This window comes from Tupaia chinensis, unplaced genomic scaffold, assembly GCF_000334495.1.
Source record: "Tupaia chinensis unplaced genomic scaffold, TupChi_1.0 Scaffold144255_1, whole genome shotgun sequence".
Classification (NCBI taxonomy): Eukaryota; Metazoa; Chordata; class Mammalia; order Scandentia; family Tupaiidae; genus Tupaia; species Tupaia belangeri.
This window is the reverse complement of record NW_006204113.1, coordinates 4,488,517-4,500,170: the sequence shown is the minus strand read 5'-3', so window position 1 is coordinate 4,500,170 and position 11,654 is coordinate 4,488,517.

The following is an 11,654-nucleotide window of genomic DNA, read 5'->3' as shown; positions in this document are numbered from 1 at the left end:
AGAGGCTCTATGAGGGCTCAAGAGAGCAATCGGTAAATGTACGCTTAATGAATAAGTATGTGACTTAAGGAACAAATAAATTACTTAATAAGTATGACTCAGTGAATAAGTATGGGACTGAATGAATGAATCAGCCAGGTCAGATGTTTACAGAGTCTCCTTCACAAACTTCATGACGGGACATCATGACACTGGGGTCAACACTTACTATTTGCCTCTTATGCAGTCCCCCAGCAGGACTGAAACAGATACATATATATGCTCTCTTTTTCCCTTTTATTGCATTTAATTTCATGTTTTAGTTTAATTAAAAAATACAATGCTTCAAGCATTGGATCCTGATGCACTGTGCTATTCATGAATATTTATCACTCTGGGCTATATAAAATTGAATAATTATTAGCAATTAAAAGGAGGTCAACAAAAGGGTTTCTGAAACCCTCCACCAAGGAGAAGGGGGAGAAATGGGACTCTGTGATCAAGAGCCATTGGCAAGGACTCTGCGGGAGAGGGAAAATGGTCTTTCCTGACAAGACAAAACTCTTCTTTAGGAGGCCATCCAAGTCTCAGAGGAAAGTTCCAGAAGGGTTTAAAGCAGGGCTATTCTCCCACAAGTCATTTATTGAGGTGGGGAAAAATGGATGTAAAAGATCGAATGGACAACACAGGGTTCCAGAAGATGATTAAGAGGAGAAAGTGTGAGCTTTCAAGTTACCTGCCTGGGCATGTGTCTTTCTCTACTGCTCACCTATAATGTAACAAGGCAGGTAAGTCCATGTAAAGAAAGCACCTGGAAATGCCCCTGACAATAGTATATGCTCAATAAACAGTGAGGCCCTTCATTCCTCTTTGAAGATGAGTAAGGTTCTCAGCAGCCCTACATAGCCTACAGAAGCTACCCCATCAATTTTTTTTCTTCTTCTCCTGAAACATTTTTATAATAATTAATTTACACTCACCCCCTAATCATTGTCACAGCATACAAAATGTAGTTTCCCATCCAGAATATACTGCATAGTGGCTTAATTATGTATGTTACCATCAATAATTTTTTTGGTTTCATATACATATATATGCCCCTATGTCTGACCCTCTGCCCTTTCCCACCCTCTTCTCACACTATCTCTGGTGTCTACGATTGTTTTCGATTCCTTTTCCCCCACATTTTATTGACCACACAATTTCTTAAATAATCTAACTACTTTCAGTAGCAAGTTCAGCTAGTAATTTCAAGAAAAGCAGTTATGAACTGGTAAGGAAATTTGCTTAAGACTTAAAGCCTGGAAACAGGTTAGTATTCTGTCCAAATAGTAGGTACATGAACCTATTGACAGCTCAAGACCAGACAAAAACTCTTAAAATTGGACAAAAAAGCCTAGAAGAAAAGCAGCAATATTGTAGTCAAAAGTCACAGAATACTGTTTTCCCAGTTCAGTCTCATGTACTTAATCTATCCTCTGTTGTGGTTCGATCTTCCCGATTGAATTCTGGGATATAATATTCAACTCTAGATTTGTCCCTACGATTAAGTTGGACATTTTCTTAGTTTTTTGAACTCTTATTTCTGTGTGTCTGCATTTAATTTTCATGACATAGCACTCCCTTGAGAACTTCTTGGAGATCTGGTCTGGTGCTGGTAAATTCTTTCAGGTTTTGTTTTTCTGAGAATGTTCTTGTCTTTTCTTCCCATATGAAGGATAATCTTACCAGGTACAGTATTCTTGGTTGAAATTGCTTTTCCCTTAACACTTTTAACATATTTTCCCATTATTTCCTCACTCGCATTGTTTCTGATGAGAGGTCTGCTGTTAGCCTGATGGGATATCCTTTGTAGGTGACTTGCTGTTTCTCTCTTGCCAATCTTAGTACCTTGTCTTTGTCTGTGGTTTTGGTCAGTCTGGCTATAATGTGTCTTAGAGAAGATCTTCTTGGATTGATTCTATTTGGAGTCCTTTGTGTTTCTTGGGACTGGATCTGGGTGCCTCTCTAGGTTTGGAAAGTTTTTTCACAGGATTTCACGGAATAGATTATCAATGCCCTTATGAGTCTCTTCACCTTCTGGGATACCAATTATCTGCATGTTTGGACGTTTGATGGTATCTAGTATTTCTCGTATATTACTTCTCTCCCAAAAAGAAAGAGAGCCTGGGACAAGCAATTGGGGTAATGGCTATGTCGCTGGACTCCCATGTAGTTGACCGCAGCTCAAGTCCCAGACCCAGCAGCTTAAACTCATGCCAGGTGCGTGTGTGTGCATGCCCAAGATCCTGAGAGGAGAATGGAGGAGAAGGGACTGCAGCATGGCCATCCTCCCTCGGGGGTGATTTCTTGCTTTCTGTCTCTTTGTCTCTCTCTGTCTTTCTGGCAAGCGCACACGCCCTATAGCCAAAACCTCTCCAAAAAAAAAAAAGAAAAAAAGTAAAAAAAGAGAGCCCAGCTCTCATCTCATTTAATTTCTACTTTTAGAAGGAACTTTGAAGGTAGATCCCAAAGTCTTACACACTCTTGTTAGCCCGAGAGCCACCCAAACAGACTCCCAAGACCCTGATGTAACCACTTCTCTCTATGGCCAAGTTCTTCCTTATGGTGCGATAAAATCGACCTCCCTGCAATTTCTAATCACCAATCTAACTTTTGTCCTCTAAGTTCATAAAAAGCAATTCTTATCCTTCTGCATAAAGGCCCTTCAAATGCTAAGAGCTCTCATTCCCAGTCTTCTTTCTCCAGACTAATCAAACCTACATCCCATAGCACAGGTAGGGAGCAAGCAGAGCCTTGTAGTGGGCACACTGCTGTTTGTTTGTTTTTTCCTTTCTTTCTTTTGAGAGAGATTTTGCTATAGGGTGTGTGCACTTACCAGAAAGACAGGAAGAGACAGACAGAAAGCAAGAAATCACCAACCCACCCCACCCCCCAGGAGGGATGGCCATGCTGCAATCCTATCTCCTCCATTCTCCTCTTGGGATCTTGGACATGCACGTACATCCACCCAGCATGAGGTTTAAGCCACGAACTGCGGTTAACTATATCAGCAACATAACCATTACGCCATCTGCTGGTCCCTTGCTGTTATTTTTTCAAACCTTGGATAGTATTAACTTTGGGGACTACCATGGCCTGTTGTTGACTCGTGAAAACATCAATTATTTCAACAATGTATTTGAGCACATTGCTGTTGTCCCTCTGGAGGACAAGAGTGGGAGCAGCAACTTTTGAGCACATTTCCCATTAGGTTAGACTCAGCAAAACTGTCAAAGAGGGGGCCTCATGTGAATGCTCTGTATCACTCCAACCAATCAGCCCCAAATAATGTGAACCCCTCATATCAACATGGTTTCCCATTACTAAAGCTTCATGCTATTGTCACGCAACACCATCCTGTACAGGATGTACCATCTCTCATACATAAAACTGTTACATAAGAGAGAAAACAAATTTTAATCTCATAAATGTAAAAATTTGGACCAGCAGGTGGAATGGTGGTTAAGGCACTAGACTACCAAATGACCGACAACAGTTTGAGTCTCGGACCTGGCAGCTTGAAAATCACTCTGGGTGCATGTGTGTACCTGCCCCAAATCCCAGTAGCAGATTGAAGGATCAAGGATTGTGGCATGGCCATCCCTCCCAGGGGATGATTTCTCACTTTCCTTCTCACTGTCTCTCTCTGGCAAGTATACTCTATTACAAAAAAAAACCTTAAATTTTTTTTTTAAAAAAGCAATAATTTGGGTGATCTTCTTTGCCAAGCACATGCACACACACACACACACACACACACACACACACACAAACACTGAATACTTTGTTTCCAGGAATGAGGATGGACAGGGCTGAATCACCTACACTTTCTCCAGAGGATGAGGCTTAGAGACAACTGGCCACTGGGAAGTCACTGCCTGCAGACTTAGGTGAGGGAAGGTTACTGTCTGTATAGAACAATAGGATAATGGCTGCTAACGGCCTCATTCCCATCACACTTCATCATCTAAAACACCCCCCACCCCACCACCACAGCACTGGGAATTAAAAGGTGTTTAATATTTCAATAGTGAAGATGATAACTCAGGAGCCCTCAGGCAGGCAACTCCTCAGTCCAAATTTCAGCCTTTTCTTCAAAAAAATGTGTCTTTCATGTGACAATGTGCCAGGTTCCTGGCCAGACCATCATAGACCCTCTAATGTTAAAAGAGTGTCCCAAACATATTAAAACAAGGCAAAACACATTTGCAATTATTTTTCAAAGAGCAGAAAAATCTTCTTTATTCTGTTCCCTCTTCTCTCCTTTCTTGCAGTTGTTTTATATTGTTTTCACCTTAAACAGAACTATCCTAATTCAGCCAGGACCAGAAAACCAAACAATAGCCTCAGGATAGACTTTGCAAAACTGACAGGAGAACCAATCCAGTAAAAGAAAGCTCAGGCAGCTGGGCAGGGGGAGGGCAGCATCTCTTGGAACACTTTTAGGTTGGATCCAAAACAGTCCTCAGCCACAGGAGATAAACTCGGCTTCTTGCCACCAAAGGTTGGGCTTCTCTGATTGAGGAGGGGTGGTGACAGCTTCATTCCAGCCTAAAGCTTGCTCACTCTACTACAACCCTATGTATCAGTGATGTTGGACAGCCACATTTTGCAGAAAGCCAACACAGAGATGCCAACTAAGAGCCAGTTGTGACCATTAATCTTAATCCCCAGCTATTGTAACTCAAATGGCCAGGGTAAACTGGTATTATGTAATAACTATCTCCAAAACTGAATTAAAATAAAAGGTAGCCCAGACCAAAAAAGCCTCATGTTGTCTGGATAGAAGGGGGACAATAGGTGCACACTACCATACTGCCAATGGAGAAAGAATGAGATTGAGTTGATCAAAGTCAAAACCAAGACAAAAACGCATATTGGGAAAAAGGATAAAAAGAAACAGAGATAGGGCCAGCAGGGGGCATGGTTAAGGCACTGGATTCTCACATGGCCAACCATGGTTCAAGTCCCAGACCCAGGAGCTCGAAAATCACACCAGGTGAAATACATGTGTGCTCAAAATCCAAGAGGAGAATGGAAGAGAAAGGACTGAATCATGGCCACCACCCTGGGGTGATTTCACACTTTCCGTCTCTCTGTTGCTCTCTCACTAGCGAGTGCATGAGCCTTCTGACTAAAAATACTGGAGGAAAAAAAAGAAAAACAAGGAACAGAGATGGACAGTTTTTTTAAAAAAAATATAATGCTGTAGGTCTATAAGAGAATTTCAGAGGGGCCAGCAGTTGGCATGGTGGTTAAGGGACTGGACTCCCACATGACTAACTGTGATTCAAGAACTGGACCTGGTAGCTTGCTTTCTCATTTTCCTTCTTTCTCTCCCCTTCTCTCACCCTGTCCCTCTCTGGTGAAATTAAAATAAATAAATGAATGAATAAATAAAGTTAAATAAAAATAATTCTTTAGGGGGAAAAAAAAGAGAGAATTTTACAATAACTGTTCTTTTCCTTGCAAGTCTTCCTTTTCATTTACTCTCACTCTGAGTGCAATAGAAAGAATAAGCCCAAGCTCTCAGGGTAAAGATACTTCATTTATTCCAAGTAAAGACACCTGATTTGCAACAAAGATTTTGTTTTTCCCCCAGTAAACAGTACTGGGTCATTTCGAATTCTACATGAGAAAAGAAAATGAATTCAATCCCTTTATTCGTACCAGATACTCAACACATAACAAAAGAAATTTCAGATGGAACATGGGTCTGAATGTAAAAGTTGAACACGTGAAATGAAGTCACCATCCCTCCTCACTCCAGAGAAACCCAACCTTCAGTGGCAACAAGCTCAGTCTCAGCCCTTACCCAGCCCCCAGCCCTTATTAGCCATGTAACCTATCACAAGTTATCTTGGATTTCACAGCACCTGGAACAAAACAGGCATCCAAGAAATTTTACTCTCCCTTTTAGCTTACTGTTTCACCTCTTTTTCATTCTTACTTCTCTTATTCTTATTCATATTATCATTATTATTCCTTCTATATACTAGCTTTTCATTTTTCCACATAATCAGAGATAATTACCAATGTTACACCAAAAAGAAAGTCTTTTATGTCTAACTTGATAAAAGTATCTATAACCACCTACAGGGAACATGATGATTCATATAAAAATACTGAATGCTGGTTCCCCCAGAACTCAGGAACAAGAGAACAATGTCCACTATCACCACTTCTATTCAACACAGTGGAGAGGTCATCACCTGGGTGATAAGGAAAGAAGATGAAATAAAATGTAAAAAGAAAAGGAAGACATGAAACACCTTTCATTATTCATAGACATCATGGTATGCAAAGAAAATTCAAAGAACCTAAAGATAATACTAGCAACAAAAATTAGAAAATGAATTTTTTAAATTCCCACTTATAATAGCATCAAAAGCATCAAGTTCTTGAGGGGGTGGGAAACTATTGAAAGATTTATAAGACCTTGCCTCTTAAAGTATGGGACACTGATAAAAATAAAAATTTAAAGAAAACTAAGAAGAAGTAATAAATTTTTTCCAACAGACAGATTGATATAATGTAATCCTAGCCAAAAACTCAAGCAGGCTTTTTTGGAGGAAATTGGCAAGCTGACCTTAAAATGTGTATGTAAATGCAAAGAATCAAGAAGAGCCAAGACAACCATAAAGATAAACAGAAAGGCAAAACTGGCCAACTTAAATTACCAAATAATAATTGGTTATAAAGCTATAGCATTAAGACAGTGTGGCATTAGTATTAGAAAAGTAGAACAATGGAATCTGTATGCGTGCCCAAGATCCCGAGAGGAGAAGGGATTGTGGCGTGGCCATCCCCCTGGGGGGTGATTTCTCACTTTCTGTCTCTCTGTCTCTCTCTGTCTTTCTGGTGAGCACATGCACCCTAGAGCAAAAACCTCTCCAAAAAAAAATTTTTTTTAAACTATAGACTGTAAGAATATATCTACAATAAATACATCTCAAAATAATTTAAATCAAGAATACAAAATACTCTCACAAATCTATTTTTTAAATATGTAATGTAGGGCCAGCTAGTGGTGTGATGGTTAAGGCAGCTGGATCCCACATGGTCAACTGTGTGTTTCAAGTTTCCACTACTTAAAAAATATACTGGGTGCTTGTACATGAGTGCCCAAAATCCTAAGGAGCAAATGGAGAAGGGATGGAGGCCTTGCTATCCCCCCAGGTATGTGATTTCTCAATTTCTCCTCTGTCTCTTTCCAGAAATCACACACATTCTACAGTAAAAAAAAATAAGTAAATAAAAATTAAATTAAATTAAAATTAAAATAGACAATGTAATATAAAATGACAAAATACTTAAACAGGTATTTCACTAAAAAAGATATACAAATCACTTCAAGCATATGTAAAATGCTCAACATCCATCAGTAATTAAAAGTAACAATGGGATACACCACTACATCTCCTAGAATGACTAAACTGGAAAAATATTAAATATATTAGGCATTGTAAGGAAGTGACACAGTTGGAAATCTCATACATTTTGGAGAGAGTATAATTGGTACCATTTTGGAAAACTCTTTCATAGTATCTACTAAATTTTACACTGTAAACCTGCTCTTCTACTCTTGAGCATATGCTCAAGAGAAATAAGTGTGTATGTCCAAGAAAAAAATACATAAAGTGTGCATTAATTATGAATAAATAATTTTGTTGTATTCCTACATTATAATACTATACAGAAAAAGAAATAAACTAAAGCTATACATGCCAATAAGGACTCATCTCACAGACATAATGTTAAGTGAAAATAAAAAGAGAACATATTAAACATTAGTTATCTACTGTCATATAACAAATTATCCCAAAATGAGTGATTTAAGAAATAAACACTGATTGTCACACAGTTCCTATGGATCAGGAATCCAGGTGCAGCTTAGCTAGTTCCTGCATCTCAGGGTATCTCACAAAGTTTCAATCAAGAGGTCCACTAGACTACAGTTACCTCAAGGTTCAATGGGGCAGACTTGTTTCCAAAATCACTCATATGGCTGTAGGGCCAAGGGCATAAAGTCTTCCCTGGATGTTACCCAAAGGGCAGTTCAGAACATGGCAGCTGACTTTATCAGAGCAAGTGAGAAAAGTCAGAGAGAATACAGACAAAATAAAAGACAGACTTTACCAGCCTAGTCTTAGAAGTAATACCCCATTACTTTTGCCCTTTTATAGAGATTTTTGCTATAGGGCATGTACACTTGCTGGAGAGACAGAGAGAGACGGAGAAACAGAAAGCAAGAAACCATCCCCCAGGGGGGTTGGCCACGCTGAAATCGCTTCTTCTCCATTCTCTTCTCAGGATTTTGGGCACGCATGCACACGTACTTGGCATGAGTTTTGAGCCACTGGATCGAGACTCATCCCAAGACTAACTTCGTGAGAGTCCAGCAACGTAACCACTATGTCATCTGCTGGTCCCACCTTTGCCTTTTTCTATTCACTAGAAACTAGTTACCAAGCCCAGTCTGTACCCAAGTGTAGGAGATGACATGACGACATGAGTATCAGCAGACAGAGATTATTGGGAGTCATGTTAGGAGTGGCCTACCACACTATGTTATTCCATTTACATGAATTTCAAGAACAGGCGAAACTCAATAGAAACAGATTATTGGTTGCTTACAGGGGCAAAGGCTAGTGATATATGTAGAGGCCATGAGGGAGTTTTCTAAGGTGCTATAAATGCTCCCTGTCTTGATCTTCTTTGGATAGTAGGGTAACATAAATGCAATCATGTGTGGAAACTTCATTGAGATGTACAATTAAAGTCTATGCAATGTAATGTTAGCTAATGCAATTCAAAGTATTAGCTTATTTTTGGAGGTGCATGATGTACATGTTACAACATTAACAGCCAAAAGAAGTGCAAACAGAGCTGTCAAAGGAGCAGAGTTTTAGTATGTTATTACTTATTGAAGTTAAGCTAGTATAAATTCAAGTGAGAATGCTATAACTTTAAGATGTTAAATATAATCCTCATAATAACCACACATACAAAAATAGCTGTAAAATACATACCAAAAAATTTTTAAATAAAATAAGATGATAGGCCCAGTCACAGAACACAGTATGCTGCTAAGACGCTGCTTTCCACAGGCTGAGGCCATATGGGAAGCGTGGATTCAATTCCCAATCCAATCTAAAGGCCATGAGAGGTGACCTATACCTGCAACCCTGTAATGCGAGAGGCTGAGGCAGGAGGATCATGAGCTCAACAGTGGCCTGGGCAACACAGAAAGATTTTGTCTAAAAAAAAAAAAAAATTAATTTTCCACTACAAAAAAAATCAACTAAACACAAAAGAACTCAGGAATGTAGAAAATGAGGGACAAAAAGCTATAATGCATATGTAGAAAACATACAGAAAAATGATGAAAGCAAATTCTCCTTTCTCATTACTTTACTGCAAATATAAGTGTACAGAAAAATGATGAAAGCAAATTCTCCTTTATCATTTCTTTACTGTAAATATAAGTGAATTAAATTATATGCTGTATACAAGAAATGCACTTTAGGTCCCCAAAAACACAAATAGATTGAAAGTTAAAAGGTAGAAAAAGTGGGGACCAGTAGATGGCATAATGTTTACATCGCTGGACTCCCACATAAGTCTCTGAGCCAGAGGCTTAAAATTCACGCTGGGCGCATGTGTGTGCATGCCCAAAATCCCAAGAAAAGAAGGGGTTGCGGAGTGCCATCCCTCCCGGGGATGGGGGGGAGGCGATTTCCCACTTTCTGTCTCTCTCTGGCGAGCACATGCAGCCATAGCAAAAATCTCTCAAAAAAAAAAAAAGATGGAAAAAATGTTTCATAGAAATAGTAACTAAGAGAGAACAAAGGTGTTTATACTGATATAAAACAAAATAAGAATTCAAATCAGGGGGACCAGCAGTTAGGGTAATGACTAGATCCCAAGAGGAGAATGGAGGAGAAGGATTGCGGTGTGGCCATCCACCCTGGGGAATGATTTCTCGATTTCTGTCTCTCTGTCTCTCTCTTTCTGGTGAGCGCACGCGCCCTATAGCAAAAAAAAAAAAAAACCTCTCCAAAAAAAAGATTACAGGAAACAAAGAAAGACCTTATATATTAATAAAAGTTTTAAAACAGTAATAAGATATAACCGTTGTAAACATTTACATATCTAATACCTGATTATCAAAAATATATGAAGCAAAAACTGACAAAATTGAAAGAAGAAATTGACAATTCTGCAATAATAATATAGTTGGAGACTATCTGATGCTCACTTGAGAAAATTTGTATGCAATTTTTTTGGCAGAATGTTCTATATATGTCTTTTATAGATGGTTGAATTGTTGTGTTGTTATTGAGTTGTTGGAAAAAACGTGACACATTTTCTATAATTCCCTCACTTTTATCCTCTGGCTATTCATTCATTCTATTTCTGAGTGAACACAGAATATTTTCTGAGATTTACATATGTTAGTCACAAATTAAGTTAATAAATTTAAGAAGATAAGTCTCTTACAAAGTATCTTCTCCAACCACAACAGGATAAAGTTAGAAATCAATATGGAAGTAAAACTGGAAAATTCAAAAATATTTTAAAATTACACAACACTCTTAAACAACCAGTGGGTCAAAGAAGAACTCAAAGGGGAATTTTAAAATATTTAGAGCAGAGTGAAACTGAGAACACAGCATACCTGAACTTCAGGGACACAGCAGAAGTAGTGCTAAACTTTATAAAAGCTTACATTATAAAGCAAAAGAGATTTCAAATAAATACACTAACTTTACAACTTAAGGAATTTTAAAAAGAAGACAAATTAAATCAGATAAAAGCTAAATGAAAGGGACCAGTAGTTGGCATAATGGCTATGTTGCTGCACTCCTATGTAGTCGACTGAGGTTTGAGTCCCGAACCCGGTGGCTTAAACTCACACCAGGTACATGTTCATGTGTGCCCAAGATCCCGAGAGGAGAATGGAGGAGAAGGGACTGCGGTGTGGCCTCCTGCCCCCGGGGGGGTGGTAATTTCTTGCTTTCTCTCTCTTTGTCTCTCTCTGTCTTTCTGGCAAGCACACGTGCCCTATAGCAAAAACCTCTCAAACAAACAAACAAACAAAAAGCTAAATGAAGAAAGGAAATGATACAGATTAAAGCAGAGATCTCCAATTATAATATTTCATTATTTTAAGTGACTGAATAGTTTCTGTGTATGTGTGTGTGCTTATGTGCATAGATATACATTTTCTTTATTCTTCTGTTGATGAACATGTAGGTGAATTCTATATCTTGGATATTGTCAATAGTGTTGCAAAAAATATCTGGGTTATGATGCTGAATATCCTAATTACTCTGACTTAATCATTATGCATTATATTCTTGTACTGAAAAATTATACTGTATCCTGAAAATATATACAAGTATTATTTGTCAATAAAAGACAAAAAGGTTAAAGTAGTGATCAGTTAAATAGAGAACAGAAAAATAATAGTGAAAATCAATGAAACTGAAAGTTGATTCTTTTAAAAGCTCAACCAGTTTGATAAACCTTTGGCTAGATGAACTAAGAAAGCAAGAAGAATTCAAATCATTAAAATAAGAAATGAAAACGAGAACATTGGATTCTATAGCAATTATAAATTAAGAGAC